Source organism: Garra rufa, chromosome 14, assembly GCF_049309525.1.
Source record: "Garra rufa chromosome 14, GarRuf1.0, whole genome shotgun sequence".
Classification (NCBI taxonomy): Eukaryota; Metazoa; Chordata; class Actinopteri; order Cypriniformes; family Cyprinidae; genus Garra; species Garra rufa.
Genome location: NC_133374.1, coordinates 18,689,300 through 18,704,826, shown reverse-complemented (window position 1 = coordinate 18,704,826; position 15,527 = coordinate 18,689,300).

Sequence of the window (15,527 nt, the reverse complement as noted above, 5' to 3'; positions counted from 1 at the left end):
CACCCTGACAGAGCCAAAGACTAGTTTAAGATGATACGTGTGAGAGGGTTTAATGTCACACGGTGGGAGAGCTTAACAATACCACCAGCTGTCAGACAGGATGTGCAAAAAGCCTGTGAGGGCAGTCAGATGTCCTACATCAGAATCTAGAGGATGTTTCTCATTTGACCTCCTGAAAGGTAGGTCTAGTGAAGGGGGCGTTTCATGCACTTCACAAGAAGAAGGATTAGCCCGCCATGCAGCAGAAGGGGACAGAATTAACTGCGGTAAAAAAGAAATTCACTGTTCTGCTATCACACTGGCTATATTATCGAATCAGCGAAATGGGACCATGAATTTGAATTAGGGTAGCCAACAAAATGCAGAAGTGTAATTTAAATTTAAGGAAGCAATGAATTTTAAAGGCATTTTAAGCCTGCAGAACAATAGTTAACTCAAAAATGAAAATTCTGTCATTAATTACTCACCCTCATGTCGGTTCAAACCTGTAAGACCTTCGTTCATCTTCAGAACACAAATTGAGATATTTTTAATTGCGTGCATAAAGTATTCTCGTAGCTTCATAAGATAAAGGTTGAACCACTGAGGTCACTTTTTAACAATGTTCTTACTATCTTTCTGGGCCTTGGCTTGCTATTACAAAAATATATATTAAATAATATTATATATTAAATAATAATATATACACTACCAGTCAAAAGTTTTTGAACCGTAAGATTTTTAATGTTTTTTTTTTTTTTGCATTTATTTGATCCAAAATACAGCAAAAGCAGTAATATTGTAAAATATTTTTACTACTTAAAATAACCGTTTTCTACTTGAATATATTTTAAAATGTAATTTAATACATGTAATTTCAGCATTATTACTCCAGTCTTGAGTGTGTCAAATTATTCTAATATAGTGAAATTATTCTAATATATTGAAACATTTTATTATTATTATTATTATTATTATTATTATTATTGTTGTTGTTGTTGTTATTATCAATATTTAAAACAGTTGAATAGAAAAATCCAAAGAACAGCATTTATCTGAAATAAAAAAGCTTTTGTAACATTATACACTATGTCATTCAAAAGCTTGGAGTCAGTATAATTTTTGTTTTTAGGAAAGAAATTATAGAAATGAATACTTTTATTTAACAAGGGTGCTTTAAATTGATCAAAAGTGATGATAAAGACATTTATAATTTTACAAAAAGTCTCTATTTAAAAACAATGTTCTTCTGAACTTTTTATTCATCAAAGAAACCTGAAAATAAATTCTACTCAGCTGTTTTCAACATAATAATAATGTTTTTGAGCAGCAAATCAGAATATTAGAATTATTTCTGAAGGATCATGTGACTGGGTTAATGATGCTAAAAATTCAGCTTTGAAATCACAGGAATAAATTACATTTTAAAATATATTCAAATAGAAAACAGTTGTTTTAAATAGTAAAAATATTTCAAAGTTTTACTGTTTTTTGCTGTGGTTCAAATAAATGCAGGCTTGGTGAGCAGAAGAGAATTCTTTAAAAAACATAAAAATCTTTGACTTGGACAAAAAGAGATATTTTTCAAAATATCTTCTTTTACGTTCCACAGAAAAAAGAAAGTCGTATAGGTATAGCTTGAGTAAACAATGTCAGAATTTTTTAATCATCCCTTTAACTCTCAAGAAAAGCACATACTTATATTTTCAATAGCCGGTGCACTAAAAAGCGAATCAACTGATCGATAATTGCAATAAAGAGAAATACACAGCCTCTTGTAAGCGGTTTCTACTGCAGGCTGTAAATACTGTGCTTAATGAGGGAGCATTTATAGCACTAGTCTGGACACAGCAGAGCAAGGCCTGACACAAGCTGAGGCCAATAAACACAGCCAGCGCCACATCAACACACTAATCAGCTAAACCAGCCGCGTGGCATTCAATTCACGATGACCAGACACCGGGTTAAATATACAACGAGCGGCGCAGAATGAATGACTGTAATTGCAGCGTAACCCAGCCTTGTCTTACTCACTGCTAAGGGAATTTTAACTGTGTTTTGTCCCAGGCGCTCATGAGGTCATTTAGGAAAGCGATTTCACCGACAACAAGGGTTGCGGTGTCAGGGGATTCATTTGATGTCGTGTCAAACTCTGTGTGCGAATTCTTTGATCTCAGGGCAGGATCTCTAAGCTACGACTGGCCATGTGATTATCCACGAACAACCTGTTACTTGCAGTTTCTGACCTAATCCTATCTTCCCCTCACAGTCCTTTTATCTGTCTCCCATCTCCCATCTCTGCTCCGTCCAGCAGCGCTTTCATTCCACACCACCTCCCAATCTTACTGTCTTACTTAGGCCACAGTCCATTGAAAAGCCATCTGAAGCCATAATCAATTCCAGCTGAATCAATAACACTTGGCTAGGAGGAGCAGGAGGTGACAGAGTGCTCATTGAGCTGTCAATCAAATACTTACTCCAATCTTAGAGTCCACAGCATTCCTAGCCGTGGGCAGGGTGAACGCCGAAAGAAGAAAAAAAAGCTGCAGAGGTCCCTAGCCCAACGTTTGAAATTCCAGACGAGTAACGAAAACACTTCACTCCACGCCATCAAATGCAGAGTAATCGAAAACGGTTCTGTCGGAGTGTAATCTTTATTACCGCCTGTATGTTTATCAACTTGGGATTGAAGCGATTTGATGGAGAGGACTGTGATTTATAACTTGGAAGAGTGTTTTTGTGAAACATGTCTGCTGCCAGTAAGATAATTGCTTGGTGATTTTAAGGTTACTAGGTAGTGCAAAGTTTCTAAGTCTTTTCGGGAAAAATAACATTTTAAAACAGGCAAAACAGAACAAAGAGTGCCAACAATGCATTTGTTCATCTGACGTGGTACTTTTTCTTCACTAGGCAGAACAATGTGTCTGGTGGGAGTTAAAGCTAACTTTTTCTGGGGTCCACATACACACACGATGACTAATTTGTGTTGTTCTTAACAGACTGCTAGCCTAGGTCCTTTTTCCAAAAAAAAAAAAAGGCTGTGAAAAGACCAACCACAGAGCTAGAAAATCGTAGTTATACATCTTTTCTTGATTCAGTCAGAAGATTTAAAGTCTGTGAAACCATCTAATGTGTATGTCTCCAACAGATATTTTTAATAATACAATAATATATACCCCATGTATGAACAATATCACACGAATAGCCATGCGTTATGGGTTGTATATCGGCACGGCTGTGATTCAGCCATAGATAATCACAGCGTGCCGATATACAGCCATATCGCACAGCTACGGCAGTTTGATGGCAGGAGTGTAAATACATAAGAAACAACTACAGTGTCTTTAAAAACCCTCTTTTGTTTGAACTACTTTCTTCTGGCATGGATTCAAATCTCAGTCTGACAGTTTAACAGCTGAGCCCAAGCCTAATTCGAAAACGTCACTTTAGAATGAGTAACCAAGAAATGTTGAGTTGATTTACTGAAAGCTTATTTTATTACTGTATTAAAAGATCACTGTAGTATGTAGAATGTGTAGAGAGTATTACGAGAGAAAGATGGACTGAGTGAGTGTGATTACCTGCATCTGATAAAGCATCTCAGTCTCATATTCACAAAAAAAAAAACATTAGTTTGAATGTCCGCTGAGACAAGCGATATCTTTGTCGTACTATCCTTTCATTTGTTAAAGGAGAAGTTCACTTCCAGAACAGAAATTTACAGATAATATACTCACCACCTTGTCATTCAAGATGTTAATGTCTTTCTTTCCTCATTCATAAAAAAAAATATATATGTTTTTTGAGGAAAACATTTCAGGAGTTTAAACTTTCAAAATGCAGCTTCAAAGGGCTCTAAATCAGTTATTTTCCTATATATATATATATATATTTTTTTTTTTTACAATTTATATACATTTTAACCTCTAATGCTTGTCTTGTCTAGCTTTGCGTAAACTCTGTGTATTCCAATTCAAGACAGTTAGGGTGAGTCAAAAAACTTCCATCTCATTTTCTCCTCCAACTTCAAAATATTCCTACATCGTTGCAGAAGTACCGACCCATTGTTTACAAAGTGAACATGTAAAAAAGATCAAACGCCCTTTATAAAAAAAGGTAAAACAGTGATGCAGAGCTAGACAAGATGAGCATTTGATGTACAAAAAAAAAATAATATATATATATATATATATATATATATATATATATATAGTTGTTACTTTCTTAAGAAAATAACCGATCGTTTCACTAGATAAGACCCTTCTTAGAGCCTTTTGTCGCTACATTTAAACTGTATTTTGGAAGTTCAATCTCATGTGGATCATAGAAGTCCACTATTTGGAGAGAAGTGAAATGTTTTCCTCAAAAAACATAATTTCTTTATGACTGAAGAAAAACAAATGAACATCTTGGATGACAAGGGGGTGAGTAAATTATCTGTAAATTTTTGTTCTAGAAGTGAACTTCTCCTTTAAGGGTGATTTTCCGATGACAGCACTGCTTAGTGTATTTGTTGGCTGCATCTTACAAGGTATTGTTGACAGTAAAAATAATGTTCTTGTTTACAGCCCTGTTTCAGCCTCTTTCAATAAAAAAGTCTTTGCTGCGGACTTACCAATAAAAACAGTTTCTTGTCGCCATCTAATAGCGGAACAATATAACTAAAATTACCATCACAAGCACACACATTTTCCTAATACTAAATGCTACTATTATTTATATAAAATTATATCGAATAACGATATTTAATAAACAACAACAACAGCCATCATAAAAATTTCTAGTCAATCTTCTGCAAAAGTACAAATGTACTCTGAAACACAGTGTTAAAGTTACATAAAATATAACATAATGAGATTTTGCTCTGGAACAAATACTAGATTAATGACACTGAAGACTGCCTTTTAAATTTATACAAAACAAATCAGTTTGTCTGTAGTAGTTTAACCACTACAGAGACATCAGAGTTAGTGGCAAATTCCAGAAGGTTCCTGGCCAAGGTAAGGCTGCTCTCGATGGGTTTATGAGCGCTGAATGGCCGCTGATGCCCTGGAGCTCACATCTCCAAAATCGTCAAAGCAAATTTTCAAACTGATTTTCTTTATTAACAAACCACATATTTGAAGTCTAAACTAGTACATTATCACCTAAAAACTTTTAAAACTACATTCTGTGACACAAAAATAGTATTGACACTCGCTCACTAATTAAGATCCTTTTGGAAAGGCCTTCATTTGAGGGCCAAAAAGGCTGCCTACTTGGGTTTTGGAGCAGAGCAAATGTGTGTTAGCTGTGATTATTTCCGCCCACCATCATAGTAGCGAAAGATTATAGTGAATGACTGTGAGGATTTAAAAATATATATCTGCCTTTTGCATGAAAATATGCGTTTTGTCTCCAAATATACACGTCATATAGCCAACGTTAAAACAATCCACATTTTTTATTAGAGTAATTCTTAATGGCTTAAATAAATGTTCTTTTGATCCTCAGGCATGTTGGAATTGATTAGAAATGTTATTAGGCAAACTACAATGAATGTATATATATTTATGTGTAGAGAGAAAAAGGGCGCCGCAGTAATAATGCCAAAAGATGTTGCCCCACAGCCTAACATATCCCGCCTCTCTTTATCTGTGGAATTCAGGTTTCAATGATAGCTGCTGTTTGTTTTTCACATTATGTCCTGCCAGACCTCCCACCCGGAGCCACGAGAGAATCTGAGGACGGGACCTGGAAAGAAAACCAACACCGTGGGCTTGAAAGGACGGATTTAGTTCAGGGCTTGCCGCTCGCCTGCTGCTCAAAATGGCTTTGAAGCCTCGAGTCGGCCCTTCGTCACACTGCCCACAGCGTCACTTTCCGTGGCAGAGCTCATAGCAAACCTTTGCTAACAAGACATGGTCGTGGCATCCAAACAGACATATCTCTTTCTTGACAGGTCTGTGTAGTCCTATCACGTTCCAGAGCAGACTGCAGGACAGCCTGTGCTGCTGATCTTACAACGGTCTGCCAACAACATCAATTGCCCACTAGGAAACAGAGGGTCACCAGTGGGCCAATTTAGGACACAGTGTTTCGGCATAAGATAGGAGAGTATTACTACAGACGTGGAGCCTTTGGCTGTGAAGGATAGACCTTGCCTACTCACTGTCTTATCTCTCGTTTTACAGGCCTCTTTGCCATGCCTAAAGCTCCTCCAATGGATATTTCCGGCATTGGGCGCTTTCCAGTGATTATATCCACTCAAAGTTACGCAGAGGCATTACCTTGGTTTTTCTTCTTTGATGCTCGTCACAAAGCCCCGTTCACAATATACACACACCATCAACAACTGCTCTCAACACCACAGACTGGGTCTGTTAGCTCATTTGGCAGTACGCTTACTTAGTCAAGCTGGTCTGTAAATAACGCTCCACAACAAGCAAAAGTATCTGCCAAACCTAAACTCATTTGCCCAACTGCATTTACATTGCAAATTAAAAAGACTTCTGGATGTGTTCGGCTACTGCCTTTTGTCTCTCTTTGCGAAAGAGAACCATAGCCAAAACTATCATGAAATGCCATTTACAACCAAATTAACTGTATGAATTTGACATTCTTCTGAAAGTTAGATGATATGCAATGGTAAAAAACTGGGATTTGGTTTGAATTGAAATCAAAGTAATCAGCTTGGTTCATAAATATTAATTCGGTGACACTACTTCTGCCCATAGTCCTAACTTGGGAAAAATAGGGCACTCACCAATGCAAAAACATCATGAAATGGCATTTACTAAAGCAATAAGCCCCAAGAAGCCGTGGTGGTTTACAGTGAATTTATAACAGAAAAGGAATAACGCATTCTGCCACTAAAGGGACATGGTTAGCCTTTTATTAACGGTAGCCTTTTACATTAAAGGGGTCATCAGATACAAAATTCACTTTTACATGTTGTTTGAACATAAATGTGTGTTGGCAGTGTGTGTACACATCCACCCTATAATGACAAAAATCCACCCACTGTTTTTTTTTTTTTTTTTAAATCCTTATAAATAACAACCTCTTTCTCAAATCAAGCCATTCTTAGATTTTTGGCTGTGTGACATCACACAGACGTCACTGCGATTGTTGATTGACATGTCAGTAATATAATGGCAGTCAATGGGACCCACTGCTTTGAGAGTCGAAAAAATATACACAGACAAAACCAAATTAAACCCTGCGGCTTGTGACGATACATTGAGGTCTTAACACACAAAACAATCGGTCTGTGCAATAAACTGAACAGTATTTATATAATTTTTTACCTCTGATCTACCACATTGTCCAAATGTCCTGAGCGCGTTCACAACAACCGGCGCGTGATGCATCAAAGTGCTCTGGCACAGCAGGCACATGCGCAGAATCGGTTGCATGCACACGTCACTCATTGTTTACAGTACATACAGCTACTCAAAATGGTAATTAGTGTGCTTATCCTGATTGTTGCAACCGATTAAAAACTAGAGATTAATAACTAAAGTTACGTTTGCGCAAACTCATCCGGGAGTGTTGACTTTTCACCGAATCCCAACTTTTGATCGACTGAAGTTATGGTTGCTTGCTCTTCATCACACGCCGGCTGTTGCGGACATTGCATTAAATCTGCATCTGCATTAAATTATATGTAGGAGCAAAAAAAATGTAAGGTGGGATTTGATTGGATTACAATCAAAGCAATCAGCTTGGTTCAGAATCTTAGTGATAGTTCACCCAAAAATGAAAATTCTGTCATTAATTACTCACCCTCATGTCGTTCCAAACCTGTAAGACCTTCGTTCATCTTTGGAACACAAATTAAGGCTCCGTCCACACGAAGCCGGTGCGTTACCTATCCGATCATTTTTTTTCCTCGTTCTAAAAAAAAATTCCATAAACACGAAACCACTGAAAACAGTGTAGTATATATGCCAGACCAGTGTGGGGTGCTTTAATTCTGCCATAGAGATACGCTATACACGGAGAAGAAGAATTTGAGCATGCGCATAACCTTGCGCGCTGTATATGAACTAAGAGGAAGAAGACGAAGATGCAAACATTAACGCTTGTTGCTCATAACAGTTGAATAGAAGCGATAGATTTTGCTGTAATAAAGCTAGTAGGCTTAGTAGCAACACGAACGCAATCATGTAGTCTGCCATTATTGTTGTTGCTGTTACGTGTGACACAGCCGACACATGATGTGATGACATCATCGTTTCACAAAATATACGTATTGGCTGTACACACGAAACCGCGAGGGTGTCGTTTTCAGATTTATCCACTTTGGGACCCGGTTTCAAAAAATAGCGGATTCAGTCTCCTAAAACGCCGGATCCGTGTGGATGAAACGCCAATACGATAAAAAATGTATACGTATAGACCTTTTTCCTGAACACGGAAAATGTCGCAATGACCGTCATTTGTCAGTGCCTCACTTTAATGAGTGTGTAGATGACACGAAGCAGCGGAAGGTAGCTACATTTAAAAAAGATGGACGCTATTTGAATGGGTTCCTATGGAAACCGGAACAGAAAAGCATTCAATCTGACGTTTGAATTCGTAATGGCGGCACTCATCGTTTACTCAGGAAAAAGGTCTATACAGCAAAACGCGTCTCCGTGTGGACAGGCCCTAAGATATTTTAGATGAAATCTGAGAGCCTTCTGACCCTGCATAATCAGAAACTCCATCATTTAAGGTCTAGAAGGGTAGTAAGGACATTGATAAAATCATCCATGTGACATTAGTGGTTCAACCTCAACTTTTTTAAGCTACAAGAGTACTTTTTGTGCACAAAGAAAACAAAAATAACGACTTTATTCGCATGGACTATTTTAACAATGTCCATACTACCTTTCTGAGCCTTGAATGTCTTAGTTGCATTTCTGTCTATGCAGGGACAGAAAGCTCTCAGATTTCATCCAAAATATCTTTATTTATGTTCTGAAGATGAATGAAGCTCTTAGAGGTTTGAAATGACAAACAGTGATTAATTAATGACAGCTTTTTCATTTATGGGTAAACTAAACCTTTAAGAAGATGAAAAAAGGTTTCACTCTAAGTAGATTGAAAATGCATGAAAATGCACAAGCTATGGCAAAAAACATTATAAAACGCCATTTCCAACCAATGTAACATTATGAACTTGACATACTTCCAAATTAAATGATATGTAGTGGCAAATGATTCAAGACGGTCAATCAGCTTGGTTCATAAATATTAATTAGGCGACTTAACGTTTACCCAGGCAGTCTTAACTGGAAGGAAATGGGGCACTAAACCTTAAATGACAAACAGGACTCCAGTCGTGTGGTTTTCTTTAGCAGAGCAAGAGTAAGTGCCAATACTGTCTAAAAGGTAAGTTACTCAATATTTATTTACCATTTACTCAGTATTAACTGTTACTGTACATAAAAGCAATATCGCACTTGCAATCATTCTCAAACAAGTCAACATAAAACCAGCTTTTGCCAGCAGATCAAAAGATCTTTAGAATAGCATTTACTGCTGAACTGTTCTCAACAAGATGATTGACATTTATTTAAAATTCTAATGTTGTGTTTTCTTTTCCACATATGATTTGGTGGGACCAAAGGAGGATTGTGAACTTTCCTCATACATTCACTGACAGATAGAGTGGAAACGGAGGAGATAAGAGTAATGTCTGACAGCACTGCAGAGGATTCTTTCAGTGTAGTACTCCACGTTTCAACTCAGTCATCAGCTGTCTGTCTTCTCCCCGGCCAACTATCAACTATACTCATGAGTGACTGGAGGGATCCTCTGAAATCTGCCTTTGCTTTTAAGATCTAAAATAAAATGTCAGATTCTCTCCCACTGACCCGGTGTAAAGCTATGAGTGCGCGTTCAGTAAGACACAACATTCATATAGACAGAGACAGATTTCTCCCACTCATCTTGAGACGGTTTAACTGACAGAGAGTAAATGAGCCCATTTCTTTCAAGTGTAGGAGGTGGTCTGAACTAACGGTGGGGGGAGAGAGTGCAGAAAAAAAATATTACAGAACAACACAACATATGCAAAAGTAATTAAACCTCAACCCAAATCACTCAGCAAGTGCTCTTCTTTTTGCCTAAACTCATTCTCTATTTAAAATGAAAGACAAACCAATGTGACTGCACTGATCTGCACAGAGGCGTCTTTGCTTGTCACTGTCCAGCATCTTCACAGTCAACTCGTCCCCCACCGGGACTCAATGTAAAGGAATAGTTCCGGTTCTAACAACCTTCAACCAAATTTTGGGTGAATTATTCCTTTAGGCCTCAGCAGTTTTGATGTACAATTAATCTGCATGAATGCAGGGGACTGTTACATAACCAAAACATCTGTAGAAAAGCTTGCAGAGCTGTTTTAAAGCACTGTTTATTGAAGTCCATAGCTAGATGTTAAAAGCTTTTCTGGATGGTGTAACCACTGCAGTAGCCAGTCAAAAAAAGAAAGTAAAAACAATGCCAGTGTGTAGTGTCAATAATGTCCTATGCAAATGTATAAAATCCCCTTAAAATATATATAAAGTAAGCTATTTTCATGTATAAAGACCCATTTTCTCACAATTGCATTTCATTTTTACAAATTTATACAAATTTTTTACAATCATATTATATTATATTAGATTATAATTAGCTGACATCATATGAATAAAACAAAAAGACAACTAGCCATGTATAACATGTATAGCTTTCATGTATAACAACCCAGATATTTTTAAATATAAATATATACAAATTAAATATTTTCTTTATATTATATTATATTATATTATATTATATTATATTAAATATTATATTTACACACATTTAAACCACAAAACTTACATTAACATGAACTTAATTTTTCACAAATATTCACATATTTTCTTACTATATTATATTATTTTTTTTCACTTGTTATTTTCTAAGGCTTTAACCTTGTCACAGTTTAATTATTAAAGAAATGTTTCTAAAACAGAAATAAAACAGTAATAATATCGAACTGAATAAATGTGTTAAAAATGACTGCGATAAAAATACTTTTAAACCCCAAAACTTACATTAACTTATTTTTTCACAAATTAAATATATTTTTATTATATTATATTATATTATATTATATTATATTATATTATATTATATTATATTATATTATAACTAGCTGACATTATATTAATAAAATGAAGAGTCATTTTCCTGTGTTACAACCCCGAACTTTTCACAATATTCTTTTATATGATATTATATGATATTATATTATATTATATTATATTAATGTAAAACTTACATTTACATTAACTAAATTATTATATTATATTATTAGCTGACTTTATATGAATAAAATAAAAAGTCAGCTAACCATTTTCATCTATAACAACCCAGATTTTTTTTTTTTACAAATTAAATATCATATTTTATTAAATATTATATTTTTTTCTATTAGTTTTTTTTTAAATGTATAAAAATACATTTAAGCCCCAAAACTTACATTAACATTAACAGAATTTTACATTATATTTTTTCAATTGTTATTTTCTAAGGCTTCTATCTTGTCACAGTTTAATTATTAAAGAAATGTTTAATATAAATGTCTAATAACATAAAAAGTCAGCTAACCATTTTAAATATCAAATTTTATTAAATATTATATTTTTTCCAATTGTTAAAATTGTATAAAAAAATGTATAAAAATACATTTAAACCCCAAAACTTATATTAACATTAATGTAATTTTTCTCAAAAAATATTTTCTATTACATTATATTTTTTCAATTGATATTTTCTAAGGTTTTAATCTTGTCACAGTTTTATTATTTAAAAAAATGTTTAAATAAAACTGAAATAAAACAGTAATAATATCAAACTGAATAAATGTGTTAAAAATTACTGTGATAATAAAATAAAAAGTCAGCTAACCATTTTCATGTATAACCTAGGTATTTTTCAAAAATATTATTATTATATAATATTATATTTTATTACATTATAATATTTCAATTGTTATTTAAATTTGTATAAATAAAACATAAATAAAACAGTAATATATCAAACTGAATAAATTATTGTAATAAAAATACATTTAATCCCCAAAAATGCATTTTGTAAAACCTAATATTTCAGCAAAAGGGATCCCTGCACCCCAGTCTGAAAATATTTTTCCTTCTCATTCTACTGGCAAGATGCTGTTGGGAAAAAATTACAGTATTTTCAGAGTTTTAGAAATACTGTTGATCTTGTACAAGGATATTACCTTTCATTCAACATTAATGGGAAAAAAGCTCTGTTAAACTCAAATAAAAGCTAAACAGACAGCATCTACAATATCTGCATGTATGAAGAAACATCTAGAATTATCAAAGGATTTTTTTTAGATTATCAAAACTTGGGCTATGCGACTTCAAAGTTAGATTTTAAGGAGAATGTAGACGCGCCAGTGACGTGACACACCTTTAATGTTCTGCCTTTGTATTATGTTTCTTTCATAATTTATTGTGCATCTGCAATCTCACTTCCCAAACCCTTCAACTGCTCTGTGCAACAAAAAAAGAAAGCTCTTGACAAACACATTTTGAGACAATCAGTCCGCATTCTCCAGTCACAATAAATAACAAGAAGATATGGTGTTTCATCATAATGGCTCTATTAGTCTCCATCGTATATAAACTGTTCCCAGTGTCTATTTATCTCTGTTCAGGACATTGCGATTTAGCTCAGTTAACTGAATTGCAATTTGAGTCACATGTTCCAATGCTGGAGGACCAGAACAAAAATGATCAGTCTTGGACTCATCTCATAACTCAAACTCTGTCCTGTCACATAATTCTGTAACCATTTAGCGGATATTAAATATTCATTCATTACAGTGGCACACTTTAAACTGCTCACTGCAGTCTGCTCATCCATACATTACAGTGATATATGCACGCTAATAGTGCTGCAAGGGCTTAAGGCTGCTCAACATATGCTAAGTCCTCAAAGCCCTTTTTGGTTGAACTGTATAAACCTATTGAATGATAATGGTTACAGACTTTTATAACATTTTGTTGCAAAATAAAAATAGATTTCTTTATTTTTATTACAGTTTTAACCATTAACGCATTACATTACTTAAAAGGTACATTGGATACCTATTTTCCACAAGTTGGTATGATTCTTTAGGGTCTTCATGAAATGTCTACAACATAGGCTACATTGGTTAAAATTCTTCAAAGGTCATGTAAAATCATATCCAAAAACAGACAGGCCCCCTGTAAACGTTATAGGTTAATGTGGGCTCCAAAGCTTATTGCTGTCTTTTCTGAGGTAAATTACAGTGCCTTGCAAAAGTATTCATACCCCTTCATTTTTTTCACATTTTGTTTTGTTGCAGCATTATGTTAAACTGCTTTAAATTAGTTTTTCCCCGCATCAATTTACACTCCATACACCATAATAATGACAAATCAAAAACCAGATTTGCAAGTTTTACAAATTTATTAAAAATAAAACACTGAAATAAGTACATTGCATAAGTATTCATACCCTTAACTCAGTACATAGTTGAAGCACCTTTACAGCCTCAAGTCTTTTTGGGTATGATGTGACAAGCTTTGCACATCTGCATTTGGCAATGATCTGCCATTCTTTGCCTCACCTTTTCACATCTCAAGCTCTGTCAGCTTGGATGGGGGCTGGCAGACATTTTCTAGAGTCCTAGTTGTTCCAGTCGTCTTCCATTATGGATAATGGAGGCTACATGCTTCTGTGAACCTTCAACGCAGCAGATTTTTTTCTGAACTCTTCCCTAGATCATTGCCTCAACGCAAGTCTTTCACTGAGCTCACCAGGCAGTTATCTTGACCTCAGGATTTGGTTTTTGCTCTGATATGCATTTTCAGCTGTTAGACCTTTTCTGAGAGGTGTGTGCCTTTCTAAATCATACTCATTCAAATGAATTAAATGCCACAGTTTAACTCCACTCGAAGTGTAGTAACATCTAGAAGCAATATGAATACTTTTGCAAGGCACTGTACATTACATGACTATTCACAAGCTGTTTTACTGACTGTTTAAATGCTTGGAAATAATATTTAACATTATCACGTATATTATAGAGGGTTTGCACTTACGCAGCCATACTACACTCTTAAAAATAAAGGTGCTTCATGATGCCATAGAAGAACCTATTTGTCTAAATGGTTCCATAAAAAACCTTTAACATCTGAAGAACCTTTCTGCTGCCAAAAAAGGTTCTTTGTGGTGAAAGAGGCTTATTCAGATTATAAAAAGGTAAGAAAAAGATGGTTCTTTAAAGAACCTTTGACTGAATGGTTCTTTGTGGAACAAAAAATGGTTCTTCTATGGCATCGCTGTGAAGAACCTTTTAAAGCACCTTTATTTTTTTTAGGAGTGTAGTGAGATTCATGCTCTGGAAATCCTGGTTCAGTTTGGCCAACCACAAACACCTTTTATTTCTCAGACAGTTTTGTGTACTCTTCTCCTTGATTTGTTATAACTTTTGGCAGTCTATTGTACTTCAAATGTTTTTCCCGGTCCGACTGCTTAGTACAGCCCAAAACATGACAACAATTAACCATTTTCAAGAGCAATAATCAGCAAGATTCATGAGTTTTGTTCGGTTCAGTGGCATTGTTTAAATTTAATGCCACCAATATGGCCAATTGATGACTTGTTGTGAAAACAATGGCTTAGGTTAATGTGGGCTTATACTATAATGATATATTATATGATATATTATAATGATATTGTTGTCTTTTCTGAGGTAGATCACATTACATGACTATTCACAAACTGATGGTATGAAAGCTTGGAAATATATATATATTTTTTTTTGCATTTTCATGTCTATTTATTATTTGTAGCATGCTAGCCACCTAATAATTTTGGGGGAGAAAACTTAAAATAGCCCTGATGCAATAACACCGAGTCTTAAAGACATTTTTGAACCATTTATGCAGGCTAAATAGCATTCAAATAATAAATACAGAAGTTATTTCATCCTTTGTTTGGATCATAATTTTAAGCATTCTATAGTTAGCTGAAACTTAAAGAGTAAAGTGTATAAGAATAAACAACAATTTTAAAGTGACTTAATACTTACTCAAAGTAATTTAATAATTTTATTTTTACATTGCTTTTGATACATTATTTGAACTATTGCCTCATTACTATTATTGAGTATTTTAAGTTATTTTAAAAGCTATTGTTCGCTTAGGTCTATTTTTATTACCACAAAAAGTCTTCTATGAAAAGACTATATGGAACTATGGAAGCTAGTTTCAGTTTACAGCTGGTTAAAAATATAGGAGGAAAATTACAAATAAAATAAATGGCACTAGTGGTACCAAAGAGTAAAATTAGAAAAGAAATAAATAATTAAATAAAAAATAATAAATGTCAAAAGTGGAGCTAAACTCTGGAAGACAGTTTAGCTTTCAGTTAGATAAATAAAAGAAAAATTGTATTAGTGTAAAAATTAAAATAAAATAATAAAATTAAATTAAATTAAAATTAAATAATAAAATTAAATAGAAAATGTCACTAGTACCAAGTTA